Source organism: Bos grunniens, chromosome 17 (assembly GCF_055505025.1).
Source record: "Bos grunniens cultivar Pamir isolate PY7600 chromosome 17, Bosgru_T2T1.0, whole genome shotgun sequence".
NCBI lineage: Eukaryota > Metazoa > Chordata > Mammalia > Artiodactyla > Bovidae > Bos > Bos grunniens.
The window spans coordinates 13,585,044-13,608,227 of NC_141181.1; the positions used below are offsets into that span (position 1 = coordinate 13,585,044).

Genomic DNA, 23,184 nt, shown 5'->3' on the forward strand with positions numbered 1-23,184 from the left:
GTGCCAGTGACAAAGAATTTGCCTGCCTGTGCAGGAGACGTAAGAGAGGTAGATTTGATCCCTGGATTGGGAAGATTCTCTGGAGGGCATGGCAACCCACTCCAGTATTCTTGCCTGGAGAATCCCATGGCCAGAGGAGCCTGGCGGGGTACAGTCCATAGGGTCACAAAGAGTCGGACATGACTGAAGCAACTCAGCACACACGCACTTGAAGGGGAATGGGATGAAGGATGTTTGGGGAATTTAATCCAACCAGTGAACTTCCAAATGCCTCTCACGACTGAAAACAGCTCTCGGGCAGGGGTGGTTCTTTGATTGTTCACTCAGGTGATGCCCCCATGCCACCAGGCATGCCTTCTACCTACTACCCTGCCAGCCTAACTTCTCATTTCCGCCCCTTTTGCTCCTTGAAATTCAGGGTTGAAACCAGGGTGAGGTGGGGAGATAACTTGGAAAGAACCATTGGGTGGCTTTTGACACATTGGTTGGATCTTTCACAAAGGCAATTGATCACATATTGGTTTTCATGCTTGTGAAATGTGAAATACTCTTTTCTCTTTTATTTTGAATTTATGTGACTACTCACCAAATCCAAGAATTAGTGCCTGATGGTTTAAATAAACCATTGTAATAACATGACTCTGTATGCAGTTTGTCTCTTAAGAAAGGAAGCTTGACTTAGATACCATAATTAAGTTAATATTTTTTTATTTTTATTTTTTAAAAATTTTAAATTTTTTGAAAGATTTTTTTATATGACCCATTTTTTAAAAGTCTTTATTGTTACAATGCTGCTTCTATTTTATGGTTTTGGGGTTTTTTTTTGGCCATGAGGCATGTGGAATCTTACATCCCTGACCAGGGATCGAACCTGCATCCTTTGCATTGGAAGTTAAAGTCTTAACCACTGGACCACCAGGGAAGTCCCTAAATTTTAATTAAAAAAAAAATTGAAGTATAGTTGATTTACAGTGTTTCAGGTATACAACAAAACAATTATATATTTGTGTATAAATATATTTTTTCAGATTCTTTTCTATTATAGGTTGTAACAAGATATTAAACATAGTTCCCCTTGCTGTACAGGAGGTCCTTGTAAGCTAGTCTTTTTAGGTGGCAAAGCACTGGGCAAACAAGCTCCTCTGTTGTAGAGGAAAGGTTTTATAGTTAGATACGTCAGATTTAAACTTCTGCTCCAGCCTCTACTACGTATGAATGACCCTGGACAAGTGGTTATAGCTGTGCCTTAGTGTTCTGCCTCTGTGAGATGGAGTTTACTGTTTCTCTTTAGTGCTGTGATAGTGAGTCCATGGACTGTGCCTACGGAGCACTCATTCTGATGCAGAGGGTGCCTCCGTGCACGTCAGCGCCTCCCTTCAACAATTCATGATAGAACCTCTTTTAAAACAAGGATTATACCAAGGGGGAAGAGAAGACGGGATGAACTGGGAGACTGGGATTGACATATGCACTCTTGGTACCATGTATAAAACAGATAACTAATGAGAACCTACTGTATACGCCAGGAATTTACTCAGTGCTCTGTGGTGACCTGAATGGGAAGGAAGTCCAAAAGGGAGGGGATGCATGTGTGTGTGTGGCTGAATCACTCTGCTGGACAGCAGTAACTAATACAATGTTAGACAGCAATTGTACTCCAATACAAATTAATTAAAAAAAAAAGAAAAAAAAGAAAAAGAAGGATTATCCATGTTGCAGTGTCTCCAAAAGGTTATCTTCTTGGTTGCTTTTTAATCTGTAGGAAAAATTTCCCTGGATGCAGAGTTTTCTGCTGTTTTTCACTCTCTCCTGGAAGAGACGCTGAGTACAGAAAGCAACAGTTAAAAACAATGTTTGGTGACTGGGAAATGGATAGAAACATGAGAAGTATCCTTATCAGGAAGACTTTTCCCCCCTGTTCTTGGAACTTTGGCTTTCCCTCATTAAACCCCTCTCTAGGGACATAAGCATGACTTTTCTCCACCCATGTGTCAGACATTTGTGATGATATTGATGCCTGTGTGATAGAAATCTAATTTTGGGGATAATAAAGGAAGAATATTAGAGCTGGAAGAAATTATCCCTGTTAGCAAAACAGGACACTGATGGGCCCAGAAGGAATTTGGGAACCTAGAGATGTCACATAGTGAGTTCATGGCAGAGAAAGGATTAAAATCCAGAATATTAGATTTTTAACCCAAAGCCCTTTATTTCAGAAAGGGTGTTTCATTATAAACGTTTGTTTTTCTCTCAGTTGCTGCTCTTGGTGAACTGGGAAGATGGAAGCTGATATTAAGAAGCTGGGCTCTTTTTACTGTCCTTCAGAGATCTTCTAAGTGATTTGAAAGAGCAGAGTCAGGTGGATTCGAGTTGGAAAAAGAATGGCCTTCCCAGATGGGAATCCCCATAACAGTTTCTGTTTGGGGCAACTACTGGACCATCATACCTTGAGTTTCTCACTTATTCTACTCATCAGCACACTCACTGATTTTAAGGAGCAAAAAATTCATATAATTTGGGGGAAATCAGAAGGAGTATTTCTTAAAGCTGTGTGAGGAACAATCTCTTATATGGACTTGTTTTGATTGCTCTATGAAACGAAATCATAGTGAGATTTCTCAGGCTTTACAACTATGAATTAAAAATTAACAACCAGTCTCTGGCCAAAATCTGCTCCCTAACCTGTATTCCGCATCTTGTTCCAAGAGCAGCACAGCCTGCCAAGCATACCGGATGGCGCATCGGCAGCGAGAACTGGAAAGGAGAATTTTGCCCTGAGTTTGAAGGTGTTATTTTTCCCATGGTTTGATTTGCCTGGCATTCTTTGCCTGGCTTTTTTTTTTTTTTCCTTTTCCTTTGCAAGGAAAGGGAGAAATGAGCATTGCTGACGAAGTCGAGAGGGCGCTGAGGCTGGCTGGCTTTATTACTTTTGGCAGATGAACGGTGTGATGTGGTTTTACTTCCTATTTGCAGAGCCTTTCTAGAAACCTGGGCTCTGTTCTCTGGTGAGTCCTCCCTGTCAGTTTATATATATTTTAGAAAGAGAAAATGAAAATGCAAAAGGTGGGATGGAATTTTTAAAAGCAGATTGTTAAAGAGAACCAGAGGACCCCATGGGAAAGCAGGGGCATAAGAAGGGATGGAGCAGAAGACGATTGTCAGCATCCAAAAACTACTTTTCTTTCTAGCACAGAATTTTTAGAATTTGCATGTGTGCAGTCTCCCTTTGACTGCAAGGAGATCAAACCAGTCAATCCTAAAAGAAATCAACCCTGAATATTCATTGGAATATTGGAAGGACTGATGCTGAAGCTCCAATCCTTTGGTCACCTGATGTGAAGAGCTGACTCATTGGAAAAGACCCGATGCTGGGAAACATTGAAGGCAGAAGGAGAAGGGGGCAACAGAGGATTAGATGGTTAGGTAGCATCATGGACTCAATGGACATGAATTTGAGCAAACTCTGGGCGAGAGAAAAGGACAGGGGAACTTGGCACGCTGTAGTCCACGGACTCGCAGAGTTGGACATGACTTAGCGATTGAACAAGAGGTCTCTCTCAGAAGCCTATTGTAGCTAATAATGACAGTAGCAAAAGCATCAGTTACAAATGATGTGTGTGGCACATCCCAGCTTATCAGCAGCTTTTGGCACACATTATTTCATTTAGACAAAGAAAGGAACACAAAGCAAACTTTTGAGGATTCACAGTAAAACCCGCAGAGCTTGGGCCCAGGATGACGCTCTAGTATGGAATAGCCGAGGAGACAGTGGACCTCTGGCGAATGGTTTGGGCTCAGCTCACTCATTAAAGCCTTGGATAAGGCACAATCCCCTAGGCCTGTTTTCCTCATTTTTAATGTGATAAAATTATATTAAAGATCTCTAGGAATCTTCCCAGCACTACTATTCTCATTCTGTGATCAATTTCTCTGGATGGGGAGAAAGTTTTCATCTTAAACAAGGCACCCTTTGAATATTGCAAGACTCACTCTGCTCTTTGAAGAAGTCCCTTGCAGCCAACAGTCTTTCTGAAGGTTTACACTTGATTTACTAAACCATTATCTTATCAAGCATGCAGCTAGCTAAAAATTTTAGAGCTTTCATCACCCTTGCTTCTATTCTGAAGTGAAAATTCTCCCTGAAAAGATTGAAATGGGAGTGTGTCCTGCACTTACTGTGAAACTACATAACAATGTCACAAGTCTGGAATTCATTATTGGATGCCATAAGCCAACTCTTTTTAAAAAAGAATCTTAATACATTTTTTAATTTTTATTCAAGTATAGTTGAGTTATAATAGTAGGTTAGTTTCAGGTGTACAGCAAAGTGATTCAGTTATACTTATATAGATATCTACCCTTTTACAGATTCTTTTCCCTTATAAGTTATTACAAAATATTGAGTAGAGTTTACTGGGCTATACACAGTATAGTCCTTGATGTTTATCTATTTTATATATAGTAGTGTGTATATGTTCAGAGAAGGCAATGGCAACCCAATCCAGTACTCTTGCCTGGAAAATCCCATGGATGGAGGAGGCTGGTGGGCTGCAGTCCATGGGGTCGCACAGAGTTAGACACGACTGAAGCAACTTAGCAAGCAGCAGCAGTGTGTATATGTTAACTCCAGACTCTTAATTTATCCCTCCCCCACTCTTTTCCCTTTAAGCCAACTCCTCTCTTTCTCTCTCTCTGACTCTCTTTTTTTTAAGCCAACACTTCTTGAATGTAATTCTAAGCCTGGAAATCTTCAATCTGTACACATGGAGCCTTGTTGTGTTACTTAAAAAGAAGTTTTTGTACAGTTAGGATAATGAAGAGCAAGTATGCAGAGAAGGAAAGGAAAGGATGAGTTAGCTGTGCTTCAGCAATGATCTGGAGTGTGAGTGTGTGTGTCTGACTCAGGGAAGATGGCAATGATCGAGAGGTTGAGTGTTGCAAATTCAGAGAGTCTTTAACTTGGGACATATGATTCTTGTGCACACTTGTTCTGTGTCCATACACCTTAAAAGGATATCTTAAAACCTTTAAGACCACACTCATTGTAGCATGAGATATATTGTCTTTAGTGGAATACCAGTTTCTGGGTTTGGTGTTTCTAGATCTATTTCAGAATCCACCTGCCATGCAGGAGACCTGGGTTTGATCCCTGGTTTGAGAAGATCCCCTGGAAGAGGGCATGGCGACCCACTCCAGTATTCTTGCCTGCAGAATCCCCATGGACAGAGGAGTGTGGCAGGCTGCAGTAAAGAGTCAGACATGACTGAGCGACAAGCACAACACACAGATCTGTTTCTCCTTAGTTTCCAGGAAGAAACACAGCTTGTCATTGGGAGCTGTGTTTTCCATGTCTACCTTGTTCTTTTTCAAGAGTAGCTTTTTATTGTTATTTTTAAGGATTCTGTTTCATAAGCAAACATTTTTAAAGTTAGCCTCTTATTTTGGAGTAGTTTTATTAATAGAGTTATAGAAAAGTTGCTCAGGCAGTACAAAGATTTCTTAAATATCACTCACTTCATTTCCCTGGTGTTAATGTCTACATAGCCATGCTACATTAGACAAAACCAAGAAATCAATATTAAGATACTGATTTGAACTAAATCCATGAACTAAACTTCAGACTGTACAGATTTCATCTGTTTTCCACTTGTGTTCTTTTTCTGTTTCAGAATCCAATCCAGAGTTCCACATGGCATTCAGCTCACCATGTTTTACAGAGGTGAACAGAAGGGTCTGGGGAAGACCCACAGTGCCTTTTAGAGGTATTGCCTTTTATCTGGATTTTCCCTCTTGTTCTAGAGGTGGTATTGTGCAGTGATTAGCTAGACTCTGCTTTTTAAAAAAATTTTATTTTATTGATGTATAGTTGTGTTGTTGAAGTAATGTACTAGTTTCTGCTCTACAGCAAAATGATTCAGTTATTTATATATATATATATATTTATATATATATATTATATATATATATATTTTATATATATATATATATATTTTATATATATATATATATAGGAGAAGGAAATGGCAACCCACTCTAGTATTCTTGCCTAGAGAATCCTGTGGACAGAGGAGCCTTGTAGGCTGCTGTCCATGGGGTCGCACAGAGTTGGACATGATTGAAGCGACTTAGCATGTATGCATGCATTGGAGAAGGAAATGGCAACCCCACTCCAGTGTTCTTGCCTGGAGAATCCCAGGGACAGAGGAGCCTGGTGGGCTGCCATCTATGGGGTGGCACAGAGTCGGACACAACTGAAGCGACTTAGCAGCAGCAGCAGCAGCAGCAGCAGCAGTATTATATATGTGTGTGTGTATATACTCTTTTTCCATTATGGCTTATCACAGGATATTAAATGTGATTCCCTGTGCTACACAGTAGGACCTTGTTGTTTATCTATCCTATATATAATAGTTTGCATTGGCCAACCCCAAACTCCCACTCCACTTCTCCCTTGTCCCCCTCCCCTTTGGCAACCACAGTCTGTCTTGTGTGTCTGTGTAGAGGCTGCTTTCCTGACCAATCACTGATTCCCCAAGGTAGCTTTGGCTATTCTTCCATGATAGTGTCATTTGCAAACCTCTATTACAACACTCATCAGGCTGGACTGCAATCTCACTCACACATACTGGGAGTTGTTTAACATTAAAGCCATTATTGGGGGCTGAGAAGGAATGCTGGCCGCTCAGGCAATGTAGTTCGCTTCAGCTGGCTTTGGTGGCATTGAGGAAAGGAGCCTTGAGACCTCTGCTTATGGCTAGACCCTCAAACTATAGACCCTCAAACTATAAGCCCCGTGAAGTGAGGGATTGTTTCTGTTTTGGTTACTACAGGCTTTCCAGGTCCAACTGGTGCCTGACCCAAAGGAGGCTCTTCATAAATATTTGCTGAATGAACAAACGCATGAGAAGGTGAGAAGCTGCGGAGCTGAAGGAACACCAGCAGAGACAGGGAACACCACAGCTGGCAAAGGAAGGGCGTTTGGCCCTCTCGGTCCCCACCCAGGCGGCCTTGGCAGCGAGAAGGAAGGAATCCTCCTCTCCCGTGGGGGGCAGCTCCGAGTTCTTCAGCTGTTCTGAGTTGGAAGGCTCCCCTCACTACATCACACCTGGCTATATTTCAAAGATTAATGAACAGCGTCTTGTCAGGTTTAATATATTGCACTCAGGGAGTTTACTTTGACGATGTAATCATAAATTCCCTGAGCTGCGAATTACACCTTAAGGACTTAAATGAAGTCCTGGTGAGACGCAAAGAAACAGGAATCAGCGTAAAATGTAAAAAGTGCCAGTTTTGAGAGAAAACTGTAAATTTTCTAGGACATTAGGTTTCAAAAGAAGGATTACACACAGACTAAACAAAGTAGAAGTCATAAAAATTTAAAGACACCACAAAACATAACAAAAATAAGATCCTTTTTAGTTATGACAGAATTCTAAAAGGAAACTTACACCAAATTATGCCACCCAAGCAGAGCCATTAATTAACCTAATGAGAAAATATGTTCCATTTCCATGGCCAAAACATGTCAGGAAGCCTTTGACATTTTAAAATAGGAAAAAAGAAAGAGAGAGGTTGGGGGTGGGGGGGATGGAGAGGGAGAGGAAGAAAGAAAGAAAAAGAAAGGTAGTTGCAGCATTCTAAAAAGGTTTAAACATTCACTTATCAGTTCAGGAAATCGAAGGTACTTTTCATAATATTCTCAATGACCCCTTTGGGAAATTTTTGCAATTGTTGCATAAATAGAATGTGGATTACAAAAACAGTATTGGGAAAAAGAATTTGAAGTCAAGGGAACCATCAGGAAACCAAGGATCAGTGTCTGAAGTGGAAGCTTAGCCACTGACCTTTGGGCAGAACTTCAGAAGATGAGCTTAAGTAATGCGGACAGAGAGAAAACAACGGCCTCCCTTCCACCGCCTCCCCACCAAACCTACGCTGACCCGAAGAAAGACTCAAGCAAAGCATGGATATAGAAAAATATGTATTCTGAAACAAACCAATGACAACAAAAATTCCCCAAGTCAACTCCCCTTTCTATCTCCTAGGAATTCTATTGGTTCCGTGACTCATGTTGCTTCCAATACAACCGAAGTCGTTTTCTCTCTGGAGGGCCATATTCCACCCCCTTTCTTCCTGGGCCCTTCCTTGCTCCAAATCTCCCTACCAGCTCTCAGTCTTGAGGCTAGTTACGAGGTCTAGACCTGGGTAATTCACTGACGATCTCTTTTTCCCTCCTGAGACACGGAGATAATAATATTTCCCATATATTTTTCAGAAGTTATTATAAGGATTAGTGAGGTCATGTGGGTAGTGCTTTAAGGTCTTCAGACGAAAAGGGCCAGAGGAGGCCAACATATCATTAGTCAGCTTTATTCAATTGCTGTACATTCTTATATCAGTGTAGTTATAGTCGAGAAGGTATTAGTCAGGGGTTTATGTATTTCTCCCCAAGATTACTCTTAAAACTGAAATTGCAAAGTGGTCCCAGTTGTGAAAGTTGAAACCAGGGTAGGTAATGAAGGCTGTAGGCCTGATTCCCAGGCATCCTGGACGGGGCTTTGTGGCCTGGACAGGCTCCAGGTTCTACCTTTTCTGGTGACCTGGGGGGCAACTTGCCCTTATGCCCTTTCAGAGGTGATAGACAGTTAACAGAGTCCTAGCAGCTCTGGAAATATTGCCTCGAGGTCTGAGGTCAGAGATGTTTTTCCAGCCTATGCTGGGAAGGTAGTCTAATTCCTACCGGCCTATTGATGTTGCCAATCATTTTAGGAAGGAGGTTCTCCACTTGACTGACTCCATTCGAACAGAAGAAACGACTCTTGAGTCCACCCTTTTTCAGCCTGAGGTATCACTGAATTATCCATCCATCTGCCTTCGGGGATAACCCCAAGGCCACTAGAAATGTTCAAAGACGAGCCTGTGCTATGCTATGCTTAGTCGCTCAGTCATGTCCGACTCTCTGAAACCCCATGGACTGTAGCCCGCCAGGCTCCTCGGTCCATGGGGATTCTCCAGGCAAGAATACTGGAGCTGGTTGCCATGCCCTCCTCCAGGGGATCTTCCCAACCAGCGACTGAACCCAGGTCTCCTGCACTGCAGGCAATTCTTTATCATCTGAGCCACCAGGGAAGCCCAAAGATGTGCCTAGACTTCAGGAACTCCAGTGCTCCTTGGCCTGGTGTCCACACCAGGGTATTAAGAGCTTAACTTTGAGGATTTTGAACTTGTCCGAAGATCATATTATTGAACCAGAGGATCTTTAAATGAAGGTTGAGGGGATTCATCTTTTTAAATGTGAAAAAAAGCTGATGATTTTTATATGGTAGTTACAGTTTGATGACGAGAGGGAAACCCATCATCATCATTTCAATTCAACTCATCGTTTCAATTTGGAAATGAACTTACTCTAAACTCTAATTTGTGTTAAATACATCAGACGTATGGACTCGAGACTTGTTGATTCTGAGATCTAGATTTGGAGACAGTTGCTAAAATTATTTAGTTCACTTGAGTGAATCTTGAGACTGTCTTCCTTATCAGACTTCAGGATGAATTTCCTGGAGGAAATGAAGACATTTAGTGCTGAGCACGACCAGGGAAATGTCTGATCTGGTAGGTCTGAGGTGGGAGCTGAGAATTTGCCTTTTTCACAAGTTCCCAGGTGATTCTGGATGCTGCTGGTCTGGGGTCATGCTTTGGGAACCATTAAACTAAGGGTATGGGCTCGTAGAATCTGGAGTCTAAACTAGACCATGTGTGGTCCTGAACCACGTTGACATCACTTGGAAGCTTGTTAGAAATGCAGAGTCTCAGGCCCCACTCCAGACCTTTTGTATTTAAATCTGCATTTCATAAGATGCCCAGGTAATTAATGGGATTGCCCTGATGGCTCAGACAGTAACGAATCTGCCTGCAATGCAGGAGCTGCTGCTGCTGCTAGGTCGCTTCAGTTGTGTCCGACTCTGTGCAACCCCGTAGACGGCAGCCCACCAGGTTCCCCCCGTCCCTGGGATTCTCCAGGCAAGAACCCTGGAGTGAGTTGCCATTTCCTTTGCAATGCAGGAGACAAGGGTTCAATTTCTGTCGAGAAGATCCCCTGGAGAAGAGAATGGCAACCCATTCCAGTATTCTTGCCTGGAGAATCCCATGGACAGAGGAGCCTGGTGGGCTATGGTCCACAGAGTCACAGAGTTGGACACGACTGAGCGACTAACACTTTCACTTTCAGGTAATTAATATGGATGTGAAAGTTTGAGAAGCACCACTCTCAAGCTCCCTGTACTTGACTATCCAGTAGCCTATAAATTGTTCTTAATTCTCAGGCAGAAAGCTCTCTGAGTGACATAACTTTCCATTTGAATACAGCTCTGATTGACTATAACCAAGGACTCCAGGAGAATCAGCGTAGCACAATAAAAAGAAAACTCATCTCTCACTCATATCTCATCAAAGAATGAATTGGGACCTATAAAAATGGCCAATAAACAAATTCAAATGACTTCAGTACACAGACAAGCTTGCTTGTGTCACAGGAACCAAAACCCCAAGGGAGAGTATACTCCTGAAATGACCTGTGGAGTGACTCCTTGTGAGCAAGAGTCCCCTGAACCAGGCGGGAGCTCTTGGGTGTTCACCTTTTAGCTCCGTCGTACAATTCTATAGAGCAGCAATGTCAACGCCTCTCTCAGCAGGGCCAGCCACAGCTCTCCCTGTGTGAAGGCAGGTGTTCAACATCAAATAACACTGCCCTGGACCTGAGCAACCCAGAGAAAAATGTAAATGAAACTAAACAGTTATGATAAGAACCAGTCGAGCACCCGGTCCACCCCGCCCCCAACTCATCCCACCCACCTCTCTTCTTTGCTCACAGAGCTGAAAGGCCAGGAGTTGTCTTTAGAATTTCAAATACTGTTTGGAAAAAGACCGATCCTACAAACGTCAGAAATCAGGGCAGATGAATTGATGGTCCTGGCCACAGAGGATTTTACCCACAAGAACCCACCAGGCTATCCAGTGAAGGAGACAGTGAGCAGCCTGAAGTTTTACTACATGGGGCAGATCTGTCCTCTCAAATAACTGGTGCCTCTTTCATGGGTTTGTTCTAGCAAGTCATTCATTCAACAAGTATACATACCCATGGTAGGGTCTACAGGAAATACAGAACGAAACACCTTGTAGGGGGAATAAGTGTGAAGATAAAAAAAAGTAGAATGCAAGGTTGAGAGTGTTCAGGAATCCCTGCAGAGAATCTCCGGATGGATGGGAGAGAATCTTAGGGTACCAGTCTCTGAGATGAAGGAGATGGGGTCCACAGCAGTATGAGCAGAAACTGGTGACTGGAGTTTGGATGTACTTATCTCTTGAGGTCACTCCGCTTTGATTTCCAATGGAAACCACATTTCCAGCCCCCGTGTAAGCAGTTTGACTACCCTGGGCCAATATGCTATGAAAAAGCTAAGACTAACCTCCATAGAGAGACCACAAGAGGACAGGAAGGAGAGTGCTAACTAGCCAAGCCTGTTGGGGCAGCTGCACTCACCTCCTGAGGGCAAGGTCATGAGAACTTCCAAGCAGAAGATACCCAACCAAGCCTCTCCTCAATTCCTGTCCTAAAGAAACTTCAAGATATAAGAGAATGATTGCCTTGGCTTTAAACCACTAAGTTTGGAGTGATTTGTTGCGTAGTCCTTGATACATGGGCTTCCCAGGCAGCGTTAGTGGTAAAGAACCTGCCTGCCAATGCAGAAGATGTAAGAGACGGGGGTTCGATCCCTGGGTCAGGAAGACCCCCCCGGAGGAGCGTGTGACAATCTACTCTAGTATTCTTGCCTAGAGAATCCCATGGATAGAGGAAGCTGGGGGGCTACAGTCTATAGGGTTGCAAATAGTCAGATATGACTAAAGTGACTTAGCATGCACACACGCATTGATACACAGAACAGTTAAGAAGGAAATGAACAGGTAGATGGCATACAGAGTAACTGGGAATGAGAGCTACTTTAAATGGGGGACGGGGAGAGGCATAGAAATCCCATCTCAGGAAGGACAGGTGAAGAGTTTGGAAAAGGGCATCTCAGGCAGAAGAAAACACCAAAATATTAAGGGGGGAAAGGACTGACCCTTGTTATGGAGGCCAAATGAAGAATGAGGTTGGAGATGCAGGCAAGAGACAGTTACGCAAGGTCCTGGAGGGACTCCTAAAGAATTTGGTTTTCATTGGAGAACCCTGGGGTGACTTAAAGCCACTAGCTAACCCCAGTTCATGCCTGTTACTCCAGCTGCCTCGGTTCCAAGGCTCTCCCCTCCAGAGGCCACCCCCCTCTCTTTGTGTATGATATCAAAATCATAGGCTTCCACATCCAGTGGAACCCAAAACCTAGTGTTATCAAGAGACAGTACATCCACAACCCCAATCACCTGTTTCCACTCTTCCTGCGATGGTCCATGTCCCCTTTATCTCAGAGATTGGCACCCTCTTCTCTACGGGGTTTGGTTATTCTTGGACCACTGGCCCAAAGTGGGTGTGCATTCATTGTTTAGCTGAATGTTGAATGAATGCCCAAATGTCAGGATAAATGGATAGGTCAACTCAATTCTTTCACAAAACTAAAACATATCCTTTGTGAAATGGTCTTTCCTCTTTGACTCACCCACTTTCTAAAGGATGTAGTAATAGCTACACAGTGGCAGTAAGACATCTCCCTTTACCCCTTTTTCCCTTTAAACTGACATTTCTCCAGTGCCATTTGGTTCTCAATGGAAAGACACAGACATTCTGAACGTTTCCTGTGTTCCCAACAGGTTCTGGGCTAGCCTTCAGTAACTATTCATCAGTGGGTTGGTGGATTCTTATAAGTTATCCTCGATCCCTTACAGCACTAGCCTGGATATATAGTGTTTTCTGGTCCTAACGTTAGCTTTTATTGTGCAAATGAAAAGAGAAAGTATGTAAGAAAGAAGCGTCTCAGTTTGTCCCTCCTCCTTCCCTCCATTTTCATTCTTTGATTTTTCTCTCATTATAGAAATGTGGAGGTGGGTTTGCTTTGTTTTTTCTCAAACTCTGGTAATCAAACTTCCCTTTCTCCCTTCATACTTGTGGTCAGTATGACACATTGATATGAATCTTTTTTTGAAATCTAATTGTGTAGAGAGAACTCATTAGGGAGAATAAATCACTATGAGTTCCTAAGTGAAAATAAGAAGAGGTGAAACACTACTTTATAACAAAATTCTAAGAGATAATCATTTCTCACAATGGAACAAGGGAATATATGAAGTCAGTCATAAAGGGAAAAACAAATATCATATCATATATGGAGGCATACATGTTGAATCCCGAAAGATGGTATAAATGATCTTATTTGCAAAGCAGAACTAGAGATGTAGACATAGAGAACAAACGCATGGATTGAGAGATTGGGATTGACATGTGCACACTAAAATGTATAAAATAGATAACAGAATCTATAGCATAGCTCAGGGAACTCTACTGAGTGCTCTGCGGTGACCTAAATGAGAAGGAAATCCCAAAAGGAGGGGTTATATGTATAACCGATTCACTTTGCTATACAGCAGAAACTAACGCGACATTGTAAAGCAACTATTCTCCAATAAAAATTAATTTAAAAAGAAAAAGAAACAAGGGAGTATAGAGGCCAGTCTTCACATGCATCCATGATGAGGTAGGGATGGAAAGTAGGTAACAAATACAAGTTCATGTCCAGAGTGATGTTCCATTTGCAGCATGAGGGAAATGCATAGGCGCTCCACAATGGCTGTGTTGGGTGTTCAGCATGCCTTTGAAAAACCCTGTGAACTTTCTTTTTACCAAAGTTGGTAACGTAGTGAGTCCAGCTAGATAATGAGCAAACTTAACAACAAAGCATGCTTTCATTGTAGTGTATGAAACTCATCATCAGAAATAAATGTTTGAAAATAAGATGAAAATAAATATTATTGTTAACTTAGGAGTCACGTTGTGGGAGGCAACCCAAATACCTAGAAATCTGGAGTGATTAGGTCATTGTAATCTTAATCAGTTTTGTTTTTTTTTTAAAGGATAGACAAGACTTTCCTGGCACTACAGTGGTTGAGACTTCGCCTTCCAATGTAGGGGATGAGGTTTGATTCCTGGGCAGGGAGCTAAGATCCCACATGCCTCGCAGCCAAAAACCAAAACCCTAAACCAGAAGCAATATTGTAACAAATTCAGTTGACTTTAAAAATGGTTCACACACACAAAAAAAAAAATCTTAAAAAAAAAAAATGCGGATAGGCAAACTGCAATAAACTCCAAGTCCTCTTTCCCCCTTTCTGTTTACTACTGAAACAGTGACATGGTCTGTTATGCCAAAGAGATAACTGGTCAGCTTGCTTTATCAGACTGCCAGTAAATTGATTTTGCAACCTTGAAACACCATTTTCACACATAGCACGTTCACTATGTCATCTCATTTGATGTTTGCAAAACTATGGTAGTTATCGTTATCCTTATGTCCATTTTATCAAATATGATCTACATGCTGCTGCTGCTGCTAAGTCGCTTCAGTCGTGTCTGACTCTGTGCGACCCCAGAGACAACAGCCCACCAGGCTCCCCCGTCCCTGGGATTCTCTAGGCAAGAACACAGGAGTGGGTTACCATTTCCTTCTCCAGTGCATGAAAGTGAAAAGTGAAAGTTAAGTCGTTCAGTCGTGTCCGACCCTTAGCGACCCCATGGACTGCAGCCCACCAGGCTCCTCCATCCATGGGAGTTTCCAGGAAGAGTACTGGAGTGGAGTGCCATTGCCTTCTCCGATGATCTACATAGAGACGATGATTCCTTGCAAATGTTAGCCTTCTCGTGTCTGTTGAATGAAAGAACATTGGTCAGTGACTTCTGAGATTCAGACTCAGTTTTCACTGCTGGCCCTGAAACCCCACCAGTGTCATTATGCAGTCCAAATTATCTTGGCCCTTGAACTATGAGTGCAGATTAATTTACATGCTGAGTCGCTAAATCGTGTCCAATTCTTTGCAACCCTGGGACGGTAGCCCACTAGGCTCCTCTGTCCATGGGGTTCTCCAGGCCTGAGTACTGGAGTGGGTTTTCATGCCCTCCTCCAGGGGATCTTCCCAACTCAGGGATTGAGCCTGTGTCTCTTACATCTCCTGCACTGGCTGGTGATTTCTTTAGCACTGTGCTACCTGGAAAGCCTGATTGATTTACATAGTCATCGTTGATTCACAGATGTCCAGTTAGACTAGCACATGACCTTGAGTTACATTCTGAGGTCAAAGGGATATAAGAATGTCTTGGCCCATCTGCCCCATATTCTATGGCCGAGGTTCTTCCTGAGAGAATGCTGTTGCTCTCTTTGAGGGCATCCTTCAAATTTACGTGTATTTCAACTTCAGTATCCACTTAGGGCTTTTCCTCTTACTCATGTCCACTAGGAAAAGAAGGCAACATTTAGCTTAATCCTGTAATTCGAGGTCCCTTCTGGAAGGAGTTGGAAAGATAAATAAAATTTCCTAATACTTTGCTAGAGAGCTGTCTGTGGCAACACTGGAATGACCTGGGAGCTGATTAGCAATGCAGACTGTCGGGCTCCACTTCATACTTAATGAATCATAAATTGATTTTCCCAAGGTTCCCCAGACACCTGGTAAGAAAGGACATTAAGGTGTGAGAAGCACTGGCCTGAAAGACGGGGTACTCCTTAGACACAGCATCTGAGGTTGGAGAAATGAGCGCCTCCTTTTGGAGGTTTGATGTTCTGGTGGTTCACGTTGGTGATGCCTGCTGTTCAAGGTTTTGGGCACTAGAGGGGGACATTGGGCCGCGTGGCTAAGTGAGCAGGGCCTCTCTCCAGGAAGCAAATGGGCATCTTGACATGATGCACAATTAAACCTTTTCTTTTTCAATCTCTTGTATGAAATTTAGTCCAGTTACCAAATAGTAACTGACACTTAGCATGAGCTATGTGCCCAGCATCGTGCCAGGGCATTTACACGAAGGGCTTCTTTGAATCCTTAGAGGTACTATTTATTGATGTAAAGATGAAGACATTGGAGGACCTCCCTGGTGGTCCAGTGGTTAAGATTCTGTGTTGCAATACAAGCAGCGTGGGTTCAATCCCTGATCAGGGAATTAAGATCCCACATACCATGCAGCCAAAGAGAAAAAACTAAAGATGAAGAAACTGGGGTTCAGGAGGTAGGGAAATACACTTATGCTCACACCACTGAGAAGTGACAGGAAGTGATAGAGCAGGGATCAGGCAAGGTCCTTCTGACCACGAGCCTGAGCTCCGACCCTGCACTGGCTCCTCTTCACTCTTCTCAGCAGCCCTTCAGGTCGGGCATCACAGAAACCAGTGGCGATCCCTTTAAACAATTAAAATAGAAGAGCAAGAAATTACGAAAAATTCTCTACATTTTTAATGCACTTTTTTTGTGAGGCAGGAGAGCCCAAAGGTTATTGTACAGGCTTTAACGTTATTCTGCCCAAAACAGAAGCCACTGGCTAGAGATGGTGAAGAGCCCTTGAAATGTGGCTGTTGTGATGGAAAAAATGGATATTTAATATGTTTAATTCTAACTAGTTGACTTTTAAACTCTGGTAGTTGATTACTGGAAAGCTTTAAAGTATGTTTGGAACAGCTTGGGGGTGTGACTCTACTTTTTCAATTGTCAAGTTTTTTCGTTAAAAATTTTGGGTCTATATATATAAAATGTACATGTAAGTATTAGTCACTTAGCCTGACTCCTTGGGCTGTAGCCTGCCAGGCTCCTCTGTCTATGGGATTTCCCAGGCAAGAATACTGGAGTGGGTTGCCATTTCCTTCTCCAGGGGATCTTCCCAACCCAGGGATTGAACTCAGTTCTCCCACATGTCAGGCAGATTCTTTACTGTCTGAGCCACAAACTGAATGATTTTGCTGTACACATGAAGCTAACACAATGTTGTAAATTAACTATTCTTCCAGTAAAAACAGAAAAAAGATTAAAAAATTCTGTGTCTGAATAAAGATGTGGGTAAGTGTAGCATACACTTATGGTTTTTCAAGGACTCTATATAAAAAAGAATGTACTTATTAAAGTTTCATTAACAACAACAATTCATATATCAGTTACATGTTGAAATGATCATATTCTGGGTAAGCGGAATTACATAAAATATATTACTAAAATTATTTTCACTTGTTTCTTTTTACTTTTATAATTTGGCCACTAGACATTTTCAATGATGCATGTGGCTCACATAACCTTTCTGTTGGACTCTGCTCCTCCAGAGCCGTTTGTTGGGTTCAAATCCTTACTCTACCACTCAGAGCTGTGAGAACTCTGTAGGTTTCCATTTTGTTTGTAAAATGGTGTAACAGTACCTACCTCACATGGTTGAGAAGGTTAATGAGTCAATATATGTTAGTGCTCATTGGTGACAAATCTCCATGGGCCTTGTATGTTCTGCACCTCTGATAAGCAGAATCTTGTTTTGTTGTAGTTCAGTCACTAAGTTGTGTCAGACTCTTTGCGACCCCATGGACTGCAGCATGCCAAGCTTCCCTGTCCTTCACTATCTCCCAGAGTTTGCTCAAACTCATGTCCATTGAGTCGATGAGGCCATCCAATCATCTCATCCTCTGTCACTCCCTTCTCCTCCTGCCATCAATCCTTCCCAGCATCAGGGTCTTTTCCAATGAGTCACCTCTTCGCATCAAATGGCCAAAGTATTGAAGCTTTAGCATCAGTCCTTCCAATGAATATTCGAGGTTGATTTCCTTTAAAATTGACTGGTTTGATCTCTGCAATCCTAGCAGAATGTTCTAAACTATCTTATCAAAGAAGCTTGTATAGTAAACAGCCGCTCGGAAATGGATACAGCTTCTCCTTCTCATACAGAGATCAGCTGTGTCTGTCTGCTACTTTGAAAGATTTGGTTGCCCTAAGTGCAAAGTTCCTCTTCTGAAACTCAACCTTTTCTACATGTGCAAGAATCATTTTGTGTAACCCTGTGTGAGCACTGGGGCTTGAAGGACTAGTTAAGATCATGGCTACTTCTATGAGTAATAAACTGTCCTTTGTCTCTGACTCAGGAGGCTTCTGCTTGTGTCTGAGACAGGGTGGCAGGCTGACTTGTCTTCTTCACTAAATAGAGTGAAACTAACACCTGAAACTAACACACACTGTTAATCAACTGCACTCCAATATGAAACCAAAATTAAAAAAAAAAAAAGAAATCTTGGACTCTTCACAGTTTGGGACAATACTTAGAAATAGGCGCCTGGAACACAGCGCTGTGTTAAGTGTTAGATATTATTACTGTTACCTCCCCCTCCCCCCACTTCCACTTGGTGCAGCTGAATCACTGCTAATTTCTGCCTTTCGTGTCCTCTTCTGCTTAGGGAGAGAGCGTGTCCTCACGCTCTCTTTGGACCTCTGGCATTTGCATGGGTTGTACCTTGTCACTTACCCCTCCTGGTGGTGTCTTGTTGCATGGGGTCAAATTGTCAGAGCTGAATCGTACAGATCACCTTGATGGATTTGATTTTTTCTCCAAATATTGTTTCTTATAGCTTATTCTCTTCCAGGAGAATTTTCTAGAACTAGATATTAAGGCTCATGGTGGTACTCTATGCCCCCCCAGTTCCTCTTATTGTACCTCCTTTCATACAGAGGACAGTTTGGCATGTGAGAAGTATCAGCGAGCACTTCTCTCCACCAAAAATTCTGTCTGTCTAGTGCTATTTCTTCACTTTTTTTCATTAAAAAAAATTTGGGGCTGTACCACGCAGCATGCAGGATCTTAGTTCCCAGACTAGGGTTCGAACCTGTGGCCCCTGCAGTGGAAGCACAGAGTTTTAACCACTCGACTACCAGGGAAACCTCACTGCTTCACTTGTTTACACTCAAGAGATGTGCATACACACAATCACAGAGGGTAGTTTCCACATTTGCACGAGATTGATTTTGACTGTACTATAAAACTATACCTAGAGTTAAGAGCTTTATCGGTTTTGGTAAAAGGACAATGTAAAAAATTTCAGAGCAAAGAGTATACACAGTGTACTATTTGGAATAAGCTACAGGGTCAAAACAGAACAAAGCTAAAGGGAATGTGAAACATTTCAGTGTGAATTATGTATAAAGGATAATCACACAAACATCACTGAAATGTTTTAACTGAACTCTCTGAACTGTCTTTAACTCTGGTTTTTAAAGTAGCCAATATAAAAGAACACCTTAACTTTTATACTGGCAACTGAAATTTAAATTTAATTAAAATTAAGAGTCTGATGCTGGGCAAGATTGAAGGCAAAAGAAGGGGGTGGCAGAGGATGAGATGGTTAGATAGCATCATCAACTCAATGGACATGAGTTTGAGCAAACTCTGGGAGACAGTGAAGGACAGGGGAGCGTGGCATACTGCAGTACATGGGGTTGCCAAGAGCTGGACACATCGTAGCGACTGAACGGCAACAAATAAAATTAAACATTCATACCAGCCCCATTTCAAGTATTTGAGGGCCAAATGTAGCTCATGACTACCATATTGGACAGTGCATATATAGTACATTTCTATCACGGGAATTTCCATTGAGGAGCCTTGCTGTCAAATTACATAAATGTCTAAATCAGGTGGTAAGTATTATTCATTAGCAAACAGCATTAAAAGTTACATCCAAGGTATTTGGGACAGAATTCTAGACATGTTTGCAACTCTAAGCAATATGATTATATCTTGGCTATAAGATAAAGGTACGAAACTTCAGCTATGAAAATTCAACATAACATACAATTCATTTTCTATTTTGTCAGTGGTTATATCTTCATTTAAATCTATCTGCTCGCAGTGATATTTTCCTTTTTGAATGTTTTCTCTTGACGGAAATCTCCCACAGTTTTGTTATGACTGAGTATCATCTTGGCACAATTTACAGAGCTTAAAACTAGCGTATACTTTATTTATGGTGCACATGGCTTTTACAACCCAATTTATTTTAACAGATTGATGAACTGCAAAGTACTTAAAAATATTGTGCGTGTTTGTGTCATTATGATACTATTGCTGAAAATCACATTGGCTATAGTAACAACAGCAACAAGAGCAGCTCTAGCATGACGGGGATACCTGACTGCCAGGTGCAAATGTTTACCCTGTGTTGTGTGTCGTGTATATTCTAATACTCAACTCAGCTCAAGCCTGGAATGAAGATAGATATAGGACATATGACTGTTTCCATTTTGGTGACAGAAAGCCATTTTCCCACCAAGTTTTTGCATTATTAGTATTCTATCCTTGGAGAAGGAAATGGTAACCCACTCTAGTATTCTCGCCTGGTGAATCCCATGGACAGAGGAGCCTGGCAGGCTACAGCTCATGGGGTCATTAAAAGTCAGGGATGACTGAGCACATCCTGCCCTTGAAACCATCCTCCAGATCCTTGTGCTTCAAAATGCAGTCCAGGAACCAGCATTAGCGTCACTTGGGAGTTTGTTAGAGGCACAGAATCTCAGGCACCCCCAGACTCTGTGTCCCCAGAAAACTAGAGGCACACTAAAGTTTGTGAAACACTGCTTTAGACACCGAAGATGAGACATCGGTACTTCTGATGCCATTTCTGAGGCAAGGTGTTACAGACTGAATCATGTCTCCTTTCAAAATGCCTGTGCTGGAGTCCTAAGCTCCTATACTTCAGAGTGTGTTCTTACTTGAAGTTAGGGCCTTTACAGAGGTAATGGAGTTAAAATGAGGTCATTAGAGTGAGTCCTAATCCAATAGGACTTGTGTGCTTATAAAAATAAAAGGGGGGAAATTTGTATAAGACCCACGGTGTCTACAAGCCAAGGAGCGGGAACAGAACCTTCCCTCCCAGCCCTCTCTGAGGAACCAACTCTGCCAGTACCTTGATTTCAGACTTCTAGTCTCTAGAATTATGAGACAATAAAAACTTTTGGTGATTAAGCCACAAATTTGTAAGGGCAACCCTGCTGCTGCTGCTGCTGCTAAGTCGCTTCAGTTGTGTCCGATTCTGTGCGACCCCATAGACGGCAGCCCACCAGGCCCCACCGTCCCTGGGATTCTCCAGGCAAGAACACTGGAGTGGGTTGCCATTTCCTTCTCCAATGCATGAAAGTGAAAGTGAAGTCGCTCAGTCGTGTCCGACTCTTAGCGACCCCATGGACTGCAGCCTACCAGGCTCCTCCGTCCATGGGATTTTCCAGGCAAGAGTACTGGAGTGGGGTGCCAGTGCCTTCTCCCTAGTGGACACTAAGTGGTTACTCTTTCTTCTGTACCATGACTTGTCCACCTTTTTAGATGATGTTTCAGGCATTTGTACTGTTGTACCTGCTCAGAATGTGGTATCTATCAATCAGGTAGGGTGTCTACAGCAGTCCTCTTGGGAACACAGTTCATGGAAGAGACCATTATGTTTCTAACAGGAAGGAGCAAAACTAGTTACTGAGGGCCCTGGAAGGAGTGGCAGCCCCCTTGTGACAGTGGGCTTCTTCAGCAAGAAGAAAATGGTGGCCACAGATCAGTGTGTGTGTTAGTCACTCAGTCGTGTCTGACTCTTTGTGACACCATGGACTGTAGCCCACCAGACTCCTCTGTCCATGGGATTCTTCAGGCAAGAATACTGGAGTGGGTTGCCATTCCCTTCTCCAGGGGATCTTCCCAACCGAGGGATCGAACCTGGGTCTCCTGCATCTCCTGCATTGGCAGGAGGGTTCTTTATCACTAGCGCCACCTGGAAAGCAGATCAGAGAGTGCTTTAGAAATCAGAAGAGAGAGAGCTGCAGGAGACATGAAAGGATTATTCAAAAATAAATCATACCAGGATGGGAGGAACAGGAAAAAGTGATCCAGAGAACCCAGCGAAAGCAACAAAGAACCATAGAGGGTAGAAGTGGCTGGAAGACTGGGAAAAAACGGAATGTCTTTTCTAGTCATTTACCTCCCACAAAATGCAGCGGAGTAGTTAATAAACTATCTAAGATATGCAATTTCTAATCTGCAATTCACATGGATCCTGGGGTTAGGCATGTCTAATAAAAATAATAGCTGTTAGAGCTGGTAGGAACTTGTCTCTCATTTTACACATAAGGAAACTGAGTCCTAGTGCAGTGAGTGGCTTACCCAGCATCACTCGGCTGATTAGCTGGAAATACAAACCTGGGAACCCCATCTCGCAGCTGAAGCCGAGAATTCCTGCCAGCACACCCGGCATACACAACTTTTGGAAGCTGTAGATCACAGAACAGTGTCTATGATAATCTAAATTGCTTTACATGAAGCACATGGATTTTGCATCAAGTAGTTTTAATTATAAGGCTATAAATATGTCAAAGGCATCATCAAATATCTGATGACATCTTATTAAATTACAAAAGTGAGCTCAAGCAGTTTCTGGTGTGGGCATAATCCCAAGAAGAATGAGTTTTATAGTCAAGTGCTACTCAGGCTTCTCTCCCCTTCTCCCAGCCCCTATTTTCCCCCTGTTAAATTGTATTAATCATAGAAATGATCATCGAGAAATCAAGCATAAATCAAATTATGAAAATATTGAGGAAATATTGTATCTAAATTATTTTTCTTCCTTTGATCCTTTCATTTCTTTAAATGCTGGTAGAATTTAATCTCCAGAGAGACCCTTTCAGACCTTCAAATAGGGGGAAAAATGTATTTTTTCCTGATGAGATCGTGTAGTTGCTTTTTTAAGCTGTACTTCCATTGGAATGAATACATTAGTCTAAAACGAAATTCAAAAAAAGAAAAAAAAACGTGAAAGTAAGGAACAAGTTCGGAGAACTCTCTCTCATACCAGCTGTCCAACTCCTGGGCAAATGGAAGCCGACAGGTTTAACAGTACAAAGGCGAGCTATGAGGTCTCTTAGTGCTAACTGGGGGTTTCCATACATAACCCTGCAATTCCTTAGGCAGTAAGTAAGGATCCCTTACCTTGAAGGTAGGATCCCCCTGACTATATGTTGCTGTGACCATGTCGGGACTCTAGGCAATGGTTTCTTAAGATATTCTCCTAAAGGAGATCTCATCGTGTTCCTTTGTAATGCCACCTGTAATCTCTTTTCTCATCTGTGTCTAAGTCACTCTTACTAACATATGTATCATTTAAGTATTTATTTTCCATCTTTTGGCCATGTTGTACAACATGTGGGACCTTAGTTCCCTAACCA

At 42.3% G+C, this 23,184-nt stretch overlaps 1 long non-coding RNA gene across 1 annotated transcript; it reads left to right on the plus strand.

Annotated features, from left to right (window-relative positions):
• The first annotated feature begins 4,672 nt into the window (after nucleotides 1-4,672).
• LOC147355040 (uncharacterized) lies at nucleotides 4,673-10,774 on the plus strand. The gene is made up of 2 exons (XR_015144173.1): nucleotides 4,673-5,762; nucleotides 6,831-10,774. It is a non-coding gene; the product is annotated as an uncharacterized LOC147355040 (long non-coding RNA).
• Nucleotides 10,775-23,184: the final 12,410 nt, after the last annotated feature.